This window comes from Salmo salar, chromosome ssa18 (assembly GCF_905237065.1).
Source record: "Salmo salar chromosome ssa18, Ssal_v3.1, whole genome shotgun sequence".
NCBI lineage: Eukaryota > Metazoa > Chordata > Actinopteri > Salmoniformes > Salmonidae > Salmo > Salmo salar.
Genome location: NC_059459.1, coordinates 4,567,796 through 4,583,014, shown reverse-complemented (window position 1 = coordinate 4,583,014; position 15,219 = coordinate 4,567,796).

The following is a 15,219-nucleotide window of genomic DNA, read 5'->3' as shown; positions in this document are numbered from 1 at the left end:
CAAACATTTCTAAAAACCTGTTTTTGCTTTGTCATTATGGGATATTGTGTGTAGATGTACGTGGATTTTAGAATAAGGCTGTAAAGTAACAAAATGTGGAAAAAGTCACAGGGTCTGAATACTTCCCGAAGGCACTGAATATGCTACAGACCCTAGTGAGTAATCCCAACCCCACTTTGACACCGGCACAAATAATAGTTTTTCCTGTACAGTGCTATATTTGTACCGCATAGTGTCTTTATAACGTCGTATGTCCACCAGAAGCACATGCGCTTTGTTGCTGTTTTTGCCGGATGTCTAGCCTGCATTTTCAGTACTTGATGCACATGTGCTTTGCAAGGCTGCAGAAAGGTTTGCAGCATGAAGAAGGTTATTTTCATTGTCTCTGGGTTCCGTGCTGTGTTCGACCAAAGCACCGTTTGCTACCGGGCCCCCCATGCTAAAAATGCCGCATGGAGACACATTGCCAATAGGATTGGATTACCTGGTCAGTTGAATGTGAAATAATCAGCTGAAAAGTGAAAGTTTTTTTTCTAAACTATCTAGCAAAGTGGTTAGCTTTTTAGTTAGATAGCTAGCTAACTGGCTTGACTGTTTATGAACTTCCGTTTGTACCAACACACAGTCATGCGACGCACAAGTTGAAAATATTGAACGCATGTGGTACACAGACTGCACCGCAGCCTAGTGTGGTATCCCCAACCTAGCGTTACGGACTGCTTCATTGACAATTCATGGTGGATATGAGGCTTGAGGATTAAGCCAATATGTAATGCATATACAGTGATTTGCATTGGGGGCATTTATTTGACCTTGGAACATGTTTTAAAACCCACATTTAATGCAAATGTCAATTAGATATGAACAAATAAGTCAAGGGTCTGAATACTTTATTTTTACTATATTCTACATTGTAAAATACTAGTGAAGACATCAAAACTATGAAATAACAGATATGGAATCATGTAGTAACCCAAAAAGTGTTTAACAAATCAAAATATATTTCATATGAGATTCTTCAAAGTAGCCACCCTTTTCCTTGACAGCTTTGCACACTCTTGGCCTTCTCTCAACCAGCTTCATGAGGTAGTCACCTGGAATGCATTTCAATTAACAGCTGTGCCTGGTTAGAAGTCAATTTGTGGAATTTCTTTCCTTCTTAAATGCATTTGAGCCAATCAGTTGTGTTGTGACAAGTTGTGTTGTGAAAATAGTAAAAATAAAGACCCTTGAATGAGTAGGTGTGTCCACGCTTTTGACTTGTACCGCATATACAGTGCATTCGGAAAGTATTCAGACCCCTTCCCTTTTTCCACATTTTGTTACGTTACAGCCTTATTCTAATTTTAATTTTTTATATTCACAAATGTACAAAAAAATATATATACAATGAACAAAAATATAAACACAACTTGTAAAGTGTTGGTCCCATGTTTCATGAGCTGAAATAAAAAGATCCCAGAAATGTTCCACATGCACAAAAAGCGTACTTCTCTCAAATTGTGTGCACAAATTTGGTTACATCGCTGTTATTGAGCATTTCTCCTTTGCCAAGATAATCCATCCACCTTACAGGTGTAGCATATCAAAAAGCGGATTGAACAGCATGATCATTACACAGATGCACCTTGTGCTGGGAAAAATAAAAGGCCACTCTAACAGGTGCCGTTTTGTCACACAACACAATGCCACAGATATCTGAAGTTCTGAGGGAGTGTGCATTTGGCATGCTGACTGCAGGAATGTCCACCAGAGCTGTTGACAGATAATTTAATGTCCATTTCTCTACCATAAGCAGCCTCCAACATCGTTTTAGATAATTTGGCAGTGTGTCCAACCGGCCTCACACCTGCAGACCACGTGTATGGCGTTGTGTGGGCGAGCAGTTTGCTGATGTCAACGTTGTGAACAGAGTGCCCCACGGTGGCAGTGGGATTATGGTATGGGCAGGCATAAGCTACAGACAACGAACACAATTGCATTTTATCAATGGCAATTTGATTGCACAGAGATACCGTGACAAGATCCTGAGGCTCATTGTCGTGCCGTTCATCTGCCGCCATTACCTCATGTTTCAGCATGATAATGCACGGCCCCATGTCACAAGGATCTGTACACAATTCCTGGAAGCTGAAAATGTCTCAGTTCTTCCATGGCCTGCATACTCACCAGACATGTCACCCACTGAGCATGTTTGGGATGCTCTGGATCGACAGGGTGTTCCAGTTCCCACAAAAATATCCAGCAACTTCGCACAGCCACTGAAGAAGAGTGGGACAACATTCCACAGACCACAAACAGCCTGATCAACTTTATGGGAAGGAGATATGTTGCGCTGCATGACACAAACGGTCACACCAGATACGGACTGGTTTTCTGATTCAGTCTCTTACATTTTTTAAGGTATCTGTGACCAACAGATGCATATCTGTATTCCCAATCATGTGAAATCCATAGATTAGGGCCTATGGAATTTATTTAAATTGCCTGATTTCCTTACATGAACTGTAACTCAGTAAAATACACTGCTCAAAAAAACTAAAGGGAACACTTAAACAACACAATGTAACTCCAAGTCAATCACACTTCTGTGAAATCAAACTGTCCACTTAGGAAGCAACACTGATTGACAATAAATTTCACATGTTGTTGTGCAAATGGAATAGACAACAGGTGGAAATTATAGGCAATTAGCAAGGCCCCCCCAATAAAGGAGTGGTTCTGCAGGTGGGGACCACAGACCACTTCTCAGTTCCTATGCTTCCTGGCTGATGTTTTGGTCACTTTTGAATGCTGACGGTGCTTTCACTCTAGTGGTAGCATGAGACGGAGTCTACAACCCACACAAGTGGCTCAGGTAGTGCAGCTCATCCAGGATGGCACATCAATGCGAGCTGTGGCAAGAAGGTTTGCTGTGTCTGTCAGTGTAGTGTCCAGAGCATGGAGGCGCTACCAGGAGACAGGCCAGTACATCAGGAGATGTGGAGGAGGCCGTAGGAGGGCAACAACCCAGCAGCAGGACCGCTACCTCCGCCTTTGTGCAAGGAGGAGCAGGAGAAGCACTGCCAGAGCCCTGCAAAATGACCTCCAGCAGGCCACAAATGTGCATGTGTCTGCTCAAACGGTCAGAAACAGACTCCATGAGGGTGGTATGAGGGCCCGACGTCCACAGGTGGGTGTTGTGCTTACAGCCCAACACCGTGCAGGACGTTTGGCATTTGCCAGAGAACACCAAGATTGGCAAATTCGCCACTGGCGCCCTGTGCTCTTCACAGATGAAAGCAGGTTCACACTGAGCACGTGACAGACATGACAGAGTCCGGAGACGCCGTGGAGAATGTTCTTTTGCCTGCAACATCCTCCAGCATGACCGGTTTGGCGGTGGGTCAGTCATGGTGTGGGGTGGAATTTCTTTGGGGGGCCGCACAGCCCTCCATGTGCTCGCCAGAGGTAACCTGACTGCCATTAGGTACCGAGATGAGATCCTCAGACCCCTTGTGAGACCATATGCTGGTGCGGTTGGCCCTGGGTTCCTCCTAATGCAAGACAATGCTAGACCTCATGTGGCTGGAGTGTGTCAGCAGTTCCTGCAAGAGGAAGGCATTGATGCTATGGACTGGCCCGCCCATTCCCCAGACCTGAATCCAATTGAGCACATCTGGGAAATCATGTCTCGCTCTATCCACCAACGCCACGTTGCACCACAGACTGTCCAGGAGTTGGCGAATGCTTTAGTCCAGGTCTGGGAGGAGATCCCTCAGGAGACCATCCGCCACCTCATCAGGAGCATGCCCAGGCGTTGTAGGGAGGTCATACAGGCACGTGGAGGCCACACACACTACTGAGCCTCTTTTTGACTTGTTTTAAGGACATTACATCAAAGTTGGATCAGCCTGTAGTGTGGTTTTCCACTTTAATTTTGAGTGTGACTCCAAATCCAGACCTCCATGGGTTGATAAATTGGATTTCCATTGATTATTTTTGTGTGGTTTTGTTGTCAGCACATTCAACTATGTAAAGAAAAAAGTATTTAATAACATTATTTCTTTTATTCAGATCTAGGATGTGTTGTTTAAGTGTTCCCTTTATTTTTTTGAGCAGTATATTTTAGATTGTTCCATGTTGTTCAGTATAATTTTCAGGAATTAAACTAATCACCTATAGAACCCATAATCTGTATCACTAAGCACCTCATAGGGACTAATCACCCAATTTATTACTCTCACCCTGGGGAGATTGATATACTCCTTGAACCCCGTGAACATCATGGAATGCAGGGTAACAGAGGGGGCTTTAAACATGGACAAGCTTCCAAACTAAGTTGTGCTTCCATGAGACTGTATAACCTGGGTGAAACCCAGCCCCTTATGGACACAGTGGGCAGTAATATTTGGGGTAGGGGCTCATCGGTCGCTCAGACCCATGATAAGGCCCCTCGCTCAGGGGTTGCCCGAGCCAAGTGCCCGGAGGATGCTTTGTCATCAAGGGTGCCCGCAAGCCCCGCTTTCTCCACTCCAGAAATTGGAAATAGGAAAGAGATTGACATAACGCCGGGGGAAAGCGAGTAGGCCGGAAGTTATGTATGCTAGCCATGATGAGGCTTCTAGTCTAAGCTGGGCTAGCTAGCCTCTGACTGCAGCACGGCCCATTTAGAATAACCAAGCGACTTAATACTAGCTATGAATACTAAACAAGACCGCTAGCCAAGAAAATCCACCATTAGTTAGCTACTGTAGCATGCTATGCAACACTTGTTAGCTAGCCTGGTCTCAAAAGTCCACTTAGGTGGGACCCGGACCCTTCTGAGAAGAGAGGAAATCGGTGGCAGACACTGGCGGCGGGGGAATACCCACAGAACATGGTCGCCCTCGCTCTTTGAGTAGCCTACCGTAATCGGCAACAGAGTTCAAAGGAGCCGGGAGACATTCGACCCGACCAACGACCCAATCCACAGTGCCAGCCGTCCCATAATCTCACACATAAACTGACTTTAGCGAGAGCAGCCCAAGCATGCACCGAGCTGAGAAGTATAAGACAACAACGTGAGTATCTTTTCATTCGTGGTGGCATGGTCTCGAACTCGAACCCAGCTTGTTAACCTTCGGCGTTTCGGTCACATTAGCCATCTTACTTGAGACTGTATAACCTGGGTGAAACCCCTCCTGCATACTTCTCAGCTCGGTGCATGCTTGGGCTGCTCTCGCTAAATCAGTTTATGTGTGAGATTATGGGATGGCTGGCACTGTGGATTGGGTCGTTGGTCGGGTCGAATGTCTCCCGGCTCCTTTGCGCTCTGTCGCCGGTTGGGTGATTAGCTATAGCCAGGCCAAACAATTAGAAGAATAACTAACTGTTCATGATGTTTTTTTTAACAAACTGTTCATGATTAGGAATCTTATGAGCACCATACAAACTTCAGTACACAACGTCCAGGGGGTGAGCACACTACCATTAAGGGACCATTTAGCTGGCGCAACTTAAAACAATTGTTTGTTTTTGTAGAGGGAATCATTCCTGTTCACACTAAGGTGAAAAGTGGATCCGAGCCTCACGCTGATCACCTGTGGAAGGCGGGGCTTCCTGCGAGGCGCGGATTTCATTCACCTTGTCAGGCGTGATTGTAGATAACACTCCCCCCTCAGAGAGAGAGACACAGCTTAATGTGAGCTCTCACATCTTTCAACATGTTTTTTTAGAAAAGGATAGATTTGGAGTTAGATAAACTTGGATTTTTTGGCAGGTATATATGCAGGATGCTACTTTCCACAGCATGGCCTTCGCTCCAGATCAGAACTCCAAACCTACAACCTAATTTTAACCAAAATTAACAGGAGAGATTAACGCTTCCAAGGGATCCTTTTCCCAAGCTATACAGAGGGTGCTCTAGCAAACAAAACAGCAGAAACCTGAGGACACCATTCCAACCTGGAACTGAGCTCCCTGGCTTGAAAGGACAGCCCAGATACAAATTAAATTACCACTAAGGTGTGAAGTAAAAGGGCTTTTGGCCCAACAAGCATCCTCTGAAGCCCCCTCCTGCTTTTCAAAGACCATTCACAGGCATTTTATACAAGAAATCTGCCTCCAGAAATTAAAGCTTCTAAACAAGTGGGTGTGACACAAACCTGCTGCACTGCTGCTTGGATTCCACCTGGCGATCTGTACACCGTCTGCCCTGTCCCGTCTCCCCGTCTGGTACAGGCACCTCCACCACACTCACCCCTCTCTCCCGAGCTTTCGCTCGCCTCCAGCGCACATGCACTGTTGGGGCAAGTGACTCTGAACAATGGCTAGCCCCAAGTCGTTATACATGAAAAAAAATATATTGTGCATTTTGCCTCATGACTCCTGCATACTTTGTTGACTACAAACTTTCTTTACCCAACCGTGGGACAGACTGTTTGTTCCCACACTCGGGACTGACTCTATTGGTTACACAGACTTTTGGTCTCCCATCCTATTCTAACCACCTCTCGCTGGCTTTGTGTTCATGTTACCTGATGAAATTGCTCTACAATATGATCTTGTTGCCATCTGATGCACATTCAGGTGTCATAAATCAACACTGCAGAGCTCTACCTGTCCTCGATTGTATTACTGTTGATGATATCTGGAAATGTGCATGTACACCCGGGCCCACCTACTGTTGCTAGCCCCAATTCTGACTTGTGCTCTGATATCTGCTTCACTGATTTCTGCTCTTGTAAAAGCCTGGGTTTTCTGCATGTTAACACGAGAAGCTTATTACCTAAAATGGATCAATTGAAAGTGTGGGTTCACAGCTCGAATCCAGATGTGTTGGTCATTACCGAGACGTGGTTATGGAAGTGTTTTGAATACTTATGTTAAATAAATCTTCTTAGGGATCGGCATCCCGTCAACGGGACAGTTGTAAATCATGCAGCGCCTTGTGTCAAGATCACAGGTTTTAGAGAAACAACAAATCTCGGTACATATAAAAGTGTCTTATATCGTCTGAAAGCTTCAATTCTTGTTATTATAACTGTGCTGTCTAATTTACAGTAGCTATTACTGCGAAAAAATGCCATGCTATTGTTTGAGGAGAGCTCCTAACAACAAAACACTTTTTTTCAATGCGATAGGTTTGATAAATTCACCTCTGAAGGTGAAATGTGTACTTACATTCTGAAATCTTGCTGTAATTTATCATCCAAAGGGTCCCAGTGGTAACATGAAGTGTCATTTTGTTAGATAACATCCTTTTTCATGTTACATTTACATTTAAGTCATTTAGCAGACGCTCTTATCCAGAGTGACTTACAAATTGGTTCACCTTATGATATCCAGTGGAACAACCACTTTACAATAGTGCATCTAAATCTTTTAAGGGGGGGTGGGGTGGGGGGTTAGAAGGATTACTTTATCCTATCCTAGGTATTCCTTAAAGAGGTGGGGTTTCAGGTGTCTCCGGAAGGTGTTGAGTGACTCCGCTGTCCTGGCATCGTGAGGGAGCTTGTTCCACCATTGGGGTGCCAGAGCAGCGAACAGTTTTGACTGGGCTGAGCGGGAACTGTGCTTCCTCAGAGGTAGGGAGGCGAGCAGGCCAGAGGTGGATGAACGCAGTGCCCTTGTTTGGGTGTAGGGCCTGATCAGAGCCTGAAGGTACGGAGGTGCCGTTCCCCTCACAGCTCCGTAGGCAAACACCATGGTCTTGTAGCGGATGCGAGCTTCAACAGGAAGCCAGTGGAGAGAGCGGAGGAGCGGGGTGACGTGAGAGAACTTGGGAAGGTTGAACACTAGACGGGCTGCGGCGTTCTGGATGAGTTGCAGTAATCCAGACGGGAGATGACAAGTGCCTGGATTAGGACCTGCGCCGCTTCCTGTGTAAGGCAGGGTTGTACTCTGCGAATGTTGTAGAGCATGAACCTACAGGATCGGGTCACCGCCTTGATGTTAGTAGAGAACGACAGGGTGTTGTCCAGGGTCACGCCAAGGTTCTTAGCACTCTGGGAGGAGGACACAATGGAGTTGTCAACCATGATGGCGAGATCATGGAACGGGCAGTCCTTCCCTGGGAGGAAGAGCAGCTCCGTCTTGCCGAGGTTCAGCTTGAGGTGGTGATCCGTCATCCACACTGATATGTCTGCCAGACATGCAGAGATGCGATTCGCCACCTGGTTATCAGAAGGGGGAAAGGAGAAGATTAATTGTCTGTCGTCTGCATAGCAATGATAGGAGAGACCATGTGAGGATATGACAGAGCCAAGTGACTTGGTGTATAGCGAGAATAGGAGAGGGCCTAGAACGGAGCACTGGGGGACACCAGTGGTGAGAGCACGTGGTGCGGAGACAGATTCTCGCCACGCCACCTTGTAGGAGCGACCTGTCAGGTAGGACGCAATTCAAGCGTGGGCCGCGCCGGAGATGCCCAACTCGGAGAGGGTGGAGAGGAGGATCTGATGGTTCACCGTATCAAAGGCAGCAGATAGGTCTAGGAGGATGAGAGCAGAGGAGAGAGAGTTAGCTTTAGCAGTGCGGAGAGCCTCCGTGACACAGAGAAGAGCAGTCTCAGTTGAATGACCAGTCTTGAAACCTGACTGATTTGGATCAAGGAGGTAATTCTGAGAGAGATAGCAGGAGAGCTGGCCAAGGACGGCACGTTCAAGAGTTTTGGAGAGAAAAGAAAGAAGGGATACTGGTCTGTAGTTGTTGACTTCGGAGGGATCGAGTGTAGGTTTTTTCAGAAGGGGTGCAACTCTCGCTCTCTTGAAGACGGAAGGGACGTAGCCAGCGGTCAAGGATGAGTTGATGAGCGAGGTGAGGTAAGGGAGAAGGTCTCCGGAAATGGTCTGGAGAAGAGAGGAGGGGATAGGGTCAAGCGGGCAGGTTGTTGGGCGGCCGGCCGTCACAAGACGCGAGATTTCATCTGGAGAGAGAGGGGAGAAAGAGGTCAAAGCACAGGGTAGGGCAGTGTGAGCAGGACCAGCGGTGTCGTTTGACTTAGCAAACGAGGATCGGATGTCGTCAACTTTCTTTTCAAAATGCTTGACGAAGTCATCCGCAGAGAGGGAGGAGGGGGGAGGGGGAGGAGGATTCAGGAGGGAGGAGAAGGTGGCAAAGAGCTTCCTAGGGTTAGAGGCAGATGCTTGGAATTTAGAGTGGTAGAAAGTGGCTTTAGCAGCAGAGACAGAAGAGGAAAATGTAGAGAGGAGGGAGTGAAAGGACGCCAGGTCCGCAGGGGAGGCGAGTTTTCCTCCATTTCCGCTCGGCTGCCCGGAGCCCTGTTCTGTGAGCTCGCAATGAGTCGTCGAGCCACGGAGCAGGAGGGGAGGACCGAGCCGGCCTGGAGGATAGGGGACATAGAGAATCAAAGGATGCAGAAAGGGAGGAGAGGAGGGTTGAGGAGGCAGAATCAGGGGATAGGTTGGAGAAGGTTTGAGCAGAGGGAAGAGATGATAGGATGGAAGAGGAGAGAGTAGCGGGAGAGAGAGAGCGAAGGTTGGGACGGCGCAATACCATCCGAGTAGGGGCAGAGTGAGAAGTGTTGGATGAGAGCGAGAGGGAAAGGGAAAGCGAGAGGGAAATGGATACAAGGTAGTGGTCGGAGACTTGGAGGGGAGTTGCAATGAGATTAGTGGACGAACAGCGTCTAGTAAAGATGAGGTCAAGCGTATTGCCTGCCTTGTGAGTAGGGGGGGCAGGTGAGAGAGTGAGGTCAAAAGAGGAGAGGAGTGGAAAGAAGGAGGCAGAGAGGAATGAGTCAAAGGTAGACGTGGGGAGGTTAAAGTCACCCAGAACTGTGAGAGGTGAGCCATCCTCAGGAAAGGAACTTATCAAGACGTCAAGCTCATTGATGAACTCTCTAAGGGGACCTGGAGGGCGATAAATGATAAGGATGTTACGCTTGAAAGGGCTGGTTACTGTGACAGCATGGAATTCCTAAAAAGGTCCATATAGCATGCACAATCGATTTTGTATTTCCACTTGTTCAATTTGCAAAGAAAGGAATCTGAAAATCTCACCCTAAACGTTGTTTCAACGAGTCAAATCCCGTTCGTATGTATTCCTCAGAGATCGTAGAACGTAACAAGATTTCACTATATATCATTAGGGGTGTAGTATATCCTATAGGACACCATATTTGGTCAGAGAGGTCAGAGAGCGACGCCTTAATGGCACGCCGATGACATTGGGTGGTCTTGAACGACTCTAAATTTGTCAAATAAGCACCAATCGGGGTCAAGCTAGCTAGATAGCCAATGAGCTGGGCATTACGGGAGTTTCCGGAAACCCTGTGTCTGTCACAAAATGTAGGTGCTAACCTTTTGCAACAGCATGCCTTTTCCTTTTGGACAAAAATGATAAGAATATTCAGAGTTATGAAGTTATGAAAACTGGTTGTTTTGCAAATGTTAAACTTATAATATGGCTACTAATACTGGAAAAGCTAAATCAAAGTCCTAGTATACAGATTTGACGATATTCTTGCAGAAAAATGTAATATGAATGTCTCCTTCACGATTTGCCCATATGTACCTGGGTGACTTCACACTAAATGTCATGGAGAATGCTCATACTTCAAGTTATCCGTCTGAAACTTTGCACATACACTTGCTGCCATCTTGTGGACACCATCGGAATTACAACCAGAGTGATGGCTAGAACTGGGACCTTTCTCTTGCATTTCAAAGATGGTGATAGAAAAAAAACGGTTGTTTTCTTCTTTGTATTTTCTTCTACCAGATCTATTGTTTTATATTCTCCTACATTCAATTCACATTTCCACAAACTTCAAAGTGTTTCTTTTCAAATGGTACCAATAATATGTATATCCTTGCTTCAGGGCCTGAGCTACAGGCAGTTAGATTTGGTATGTCAATTTAGGCGAAAATTGAAAAAAAGGGGGCTATCCCTAAGTTGACCTTTCTGGTTATAACCTTTTTCGGCAATACATATCTTCCAAAGGTGGGGGGGGTGGCAATCTTTACCAAGGATCACCTTTAGTGCTCGGTTATCTCTACCAAGTCTGTCCCCAAACAATTTGATTTGCTTGTTTTAAGCATTAAACTTTCAAATAGCTCTTTGTTTGACTGTTTCTGGGTGCTATTGTCCTCCATCAGCACCGGCCTGTACCCTACCTGCCCTAAGATCTCTCCTGGCCCCTTACACGAAGTCTGAATTTGTCCTGCTAGGTGACCTAAACTGGTACATGCTTAAATCCACCTGACCAAGTCCTAAAGCAGTGGAACTCCTTAAATATTTCTCAGATTATCACCAATCCCACAAAGTATGACACCAAACACCCAGAAAAGGCTAATCTCCTCGACGTTATTTTTTTATCTTTCCAGTGGTATTGTCCACAAACACGCCCCCATGAAGAAAATGATAATTAAAAACAGGTTCAGCCCCTGGTTCGACCGTGATCTTGCAGAGTTACTCCACCTCAAGAATTGCATTTGGCGAAAGGCTCGGCACACGCATACTCTGGCTATCTTTCAGGCAAATGAGAAGTAAGTACACTCAGGCTATATGGAAGGCCCATGTTAGTTACTTTAATGAGCAGTTCTCTCTCGGTGGGTCTAATCCCAAGAAGTTCTGGAAAACGGTTAAAGACCTGGAGAATGAACCCTCCTCCTCACAGCTGCCCATGTCCCTTAATGTTGATGATGTGGTTGATACTGACAAGAAGCACATGGCTGAGCTCTTTAATCACCTCTTCCTTAAGTCAGGATTCCTATTTGACTCAGCCATGCCTCCTTGCCCGTCCAACATGTCCTCATCTCCCACTCCTTCTAATGCGACTATCCCCAATGCTTCTCGCTCTTTTTCCCCTTGCCCCGCTACAAAGTTTCTCCCTGCAGGCAGTCACTGAGTCCGAGGTGCTAAAGGAGCTACTTAAAGTTGTCACGGCTGTGATAAGGAGCGGACCAAAGCGCAGCGTTTTCATAGTTCTACATCTTTATTTAATAGTGAAACGTGATGCAATACATAAATACTTAAACTAACCAGAAAACAACAAACTGTGACGCAGAGAGGGGAAAAAAAACACATTACTCAAAATATAATCACCCACAAACATGCAGAAACACCCCTACTAAATATGACCTCCAATTAGAGGCAACGAGGACCAGCTGCCTCCAATTGAAATAAACCCCAACCTAGAAATAGACAAACTAGAACTACAACATAGAAATAGAAAACATAGAACAAACACAAAAACACGCCCTGACCACTCTAGCATAGAAAATAACAACTTATATTGGTCAGGACGTGACAAAACTTGACCCCAAAAAAACATCTGGGTCAGATGGTTTAGACCCTTTCTTCTTTAAGGTTGCTGCCCTTATCATCGCAAAGCCTGTCTCTCCTTTCTGGGGAGGTTCCCATTGATTGGAAGGCAGCCACAGTTCATCCTTTATTTAAAGTGGGAGATCAAGCTGATCCTAAATAATAGGCCTATTTCTATTTTGCCCTGTTTATCAAAAGTGTCAAACTTGTCAATAATCAACTGACTGGCTTTCTTGATGTCTATAGTATTCTCTCGGGTATGCAATCTGGTTTCCGCTCAGGTTATGGATGTGTCACTGCAACCTTAAAGGTCCTCAATGATGTCACCATTTCCCTCGATTCTAAGTAATATTGTGCTGCTATTTTTATTGACTTGGCCAAAGCTTTTGAGACGGTAGACCATTCCATTCTTGTGGGCTGGCTAAGGAGTATTGGTGTCTCTGAGGGGTCTTTGGTCTGGTTTGCTAACTACCTTTCAAAGAGTGCAGTGTATAAAGTCAGAAAATCTGCTGTCTCAGCCACTGCCTGTCACCAAGGGGGTACCCCAAGGCTCAAGCCTAGGCCCCACGCTCTTCTCAATTTACATCAACAACATAGCTCAGGCAGTAGAAAGCTCTCTCGTCCATTTATATGCAGACGATACAGTCTTCTGCTCAGCTGGCTCCTCCCCGGATTTTGTGTTAAATGCTCTACAACAAAGCTTTCTTAGTGTCCAACAATCTTTCTCTACCCTTAACCTTGTTCTGAACACCACCAAAAGAAAAGGTCATGTGGTTTGGTAAGAAGAATGCGTCTCTTCCCACAGGTGTTATTACTACCTCTGAGGGTTTAGAGCTTGAGGTAGTCACATCATACAAGCACTTGGGAGTATGGCTAGACGGTGCACTGTCATTCTCTCAGCACATATCAAAGCTGCAGGCTAAAGTTAAATCTAGACTTGGTTTCCTCTATCGTAATCGGTCCTCTTTCACCCCAGCTGCCAAACTAACCCTGATTCAGATGACCATCCTACCCACGCTAGCTTACGGAGACATAATTTATAGACTGGCATGTAAGGGTGCTCTCAAGCAGCTAGATGTTCTTTACCATTTGGCCATCAGATTTGCCACCAATGCTCCTTATAGGACACATCACTGCACTCTTTACTCTTCTGTAAACTGGTCATCTCTGTATACCTGTCGCAAGACCCACTGGTTGATGCTTATTTATAAAACCCTCTTAGGACTCACTCCCCCCTACCTGATATATCTACTGCAGCCCTCATCCTCCACATACAACACCCGTTCTGCCAGTCACATTCTGTTAAAGGTCCCCAAAGCACACACATCCCTGGGTCGCTCCTCTTTCAGTTCGCTGCAGCTAGCGACTGGAACGAGCTGCAACAAACACTCAAACTGGACAGTTTTATCTCAATCTCTTCATTCAAAGACTCAATCATGGACACTCGTACTGACAGTTGTGGCTGCTTTGTATGATGTATTGTTGTCTCTACCTTCTTGACCTTTGTGCTGTTGACTTTGCCCAATAATGCTTGTACCATGTTTTTGTGCTGCTACCATGTTGTTGTCATGTTGTGTTGCTACCATGCTGTGTTGTCATGTTTTGCTGTTATGTTGTCTTAGGTGTCTCTTTATGTAGTGTTGTGTCACTCTTGTTGTGATGTGTGTTTTGTCCTATATTTACAGTATATAGTATTTAAAAAAAAATTGAATTCCAGGCTCCCATTCCCACAGGAGGCATTTTGCCTTTTGGTAGGCCGTCATTGTAAATAAGAATTTGTTCTTAACTGACTTACAGTGGGGGAATAAAGTATTTGATCCCCTGCTGATTTTGTACGTTTGCCCACTTACAAAGAAATTATCAGTCTACAATTTTAATAGTAGGTTTATTTGAACAGTGAGAGACAGAATAACAACAAAAACATCCAGAAAAACACATGTCAAAAATGTTATCAAATGATTTGCATTTTAATGAGGGAAATAAGTATTTGACCCCTCTGCAAAACATGACTTAGTACTTGGTGGCAAAACCCTTGTTGGCAATCACAGAGGTCAGACGTTTCTTATAGTTGGCCACCAGGTTTGCACACATCTCAGGAGGGATTTTGTCCCACTCCTCTTTGCAGATCTTCTCCAAGTCATTAAGGTTTCGAGGCTGACGTTTGGCAACTCGAACCTTCAGCTCCCTCCACAGATTTTCTATGGGATTAATGTCTGGAGACTGGCTAGGCCACTCCAGGACCTTAATGTGCTTCTTCTTGAGCCACTCCTTTGTTGCCTTGGCCGTGTGTTTTGGGTCACTGTCATACTGGAATACCCATCCACGACCCATTTTCAATGCCCTGGCTGGGGGAAGGAGGTTCTCACCCAGGATTTGACGGTACATGGCCCCGTCCATCGTCCCTTTGATGCGGTGAAGTTGTCCTGTCCCCTTAGCAGAAAAACACCAACAAAGCATAATGTTTCCACCTCCATGTTTGACGGTGGAGATGGTGTTCTTGGGGTCATAGGCAGCGTTCCTCCTCCTCCAAACACGGCGAGTTGAGTTGATGTCAAAGAGCTCCATTTTGGTCTCATCTGACCACAACACTTTCACCAGTTGTCCTCTGAGTCATTCAGATGTTCATTGGCAAACTTCAGACGGGCATCTATATGTATTCTTGAGCAGGGGGACCTTGCAGGAGCTGCAGGATTTCAGTCCTTCACGGTGTAGTGTGTTAGCAATTGTTTTCTTGGTGACTATGGTCCCAGCTGCCTTGAGATCATTGACAAGATCCTCCCGTGTAGTTCTGGGCTGATTCCTCACCATTCTCATGATCATTGCAACTCCACGAGTTGAGATCTTGCATGGAGCCTCAGGCCGAGGGATATTGACAGTTCTTTTGTGTTTCTTCCATTTGCGAATAATCGCACCAAATGTTGTCACCTTCTCACCAAGCTGCTTGGCGATGGTCTTGTAGCCATTCCAGCC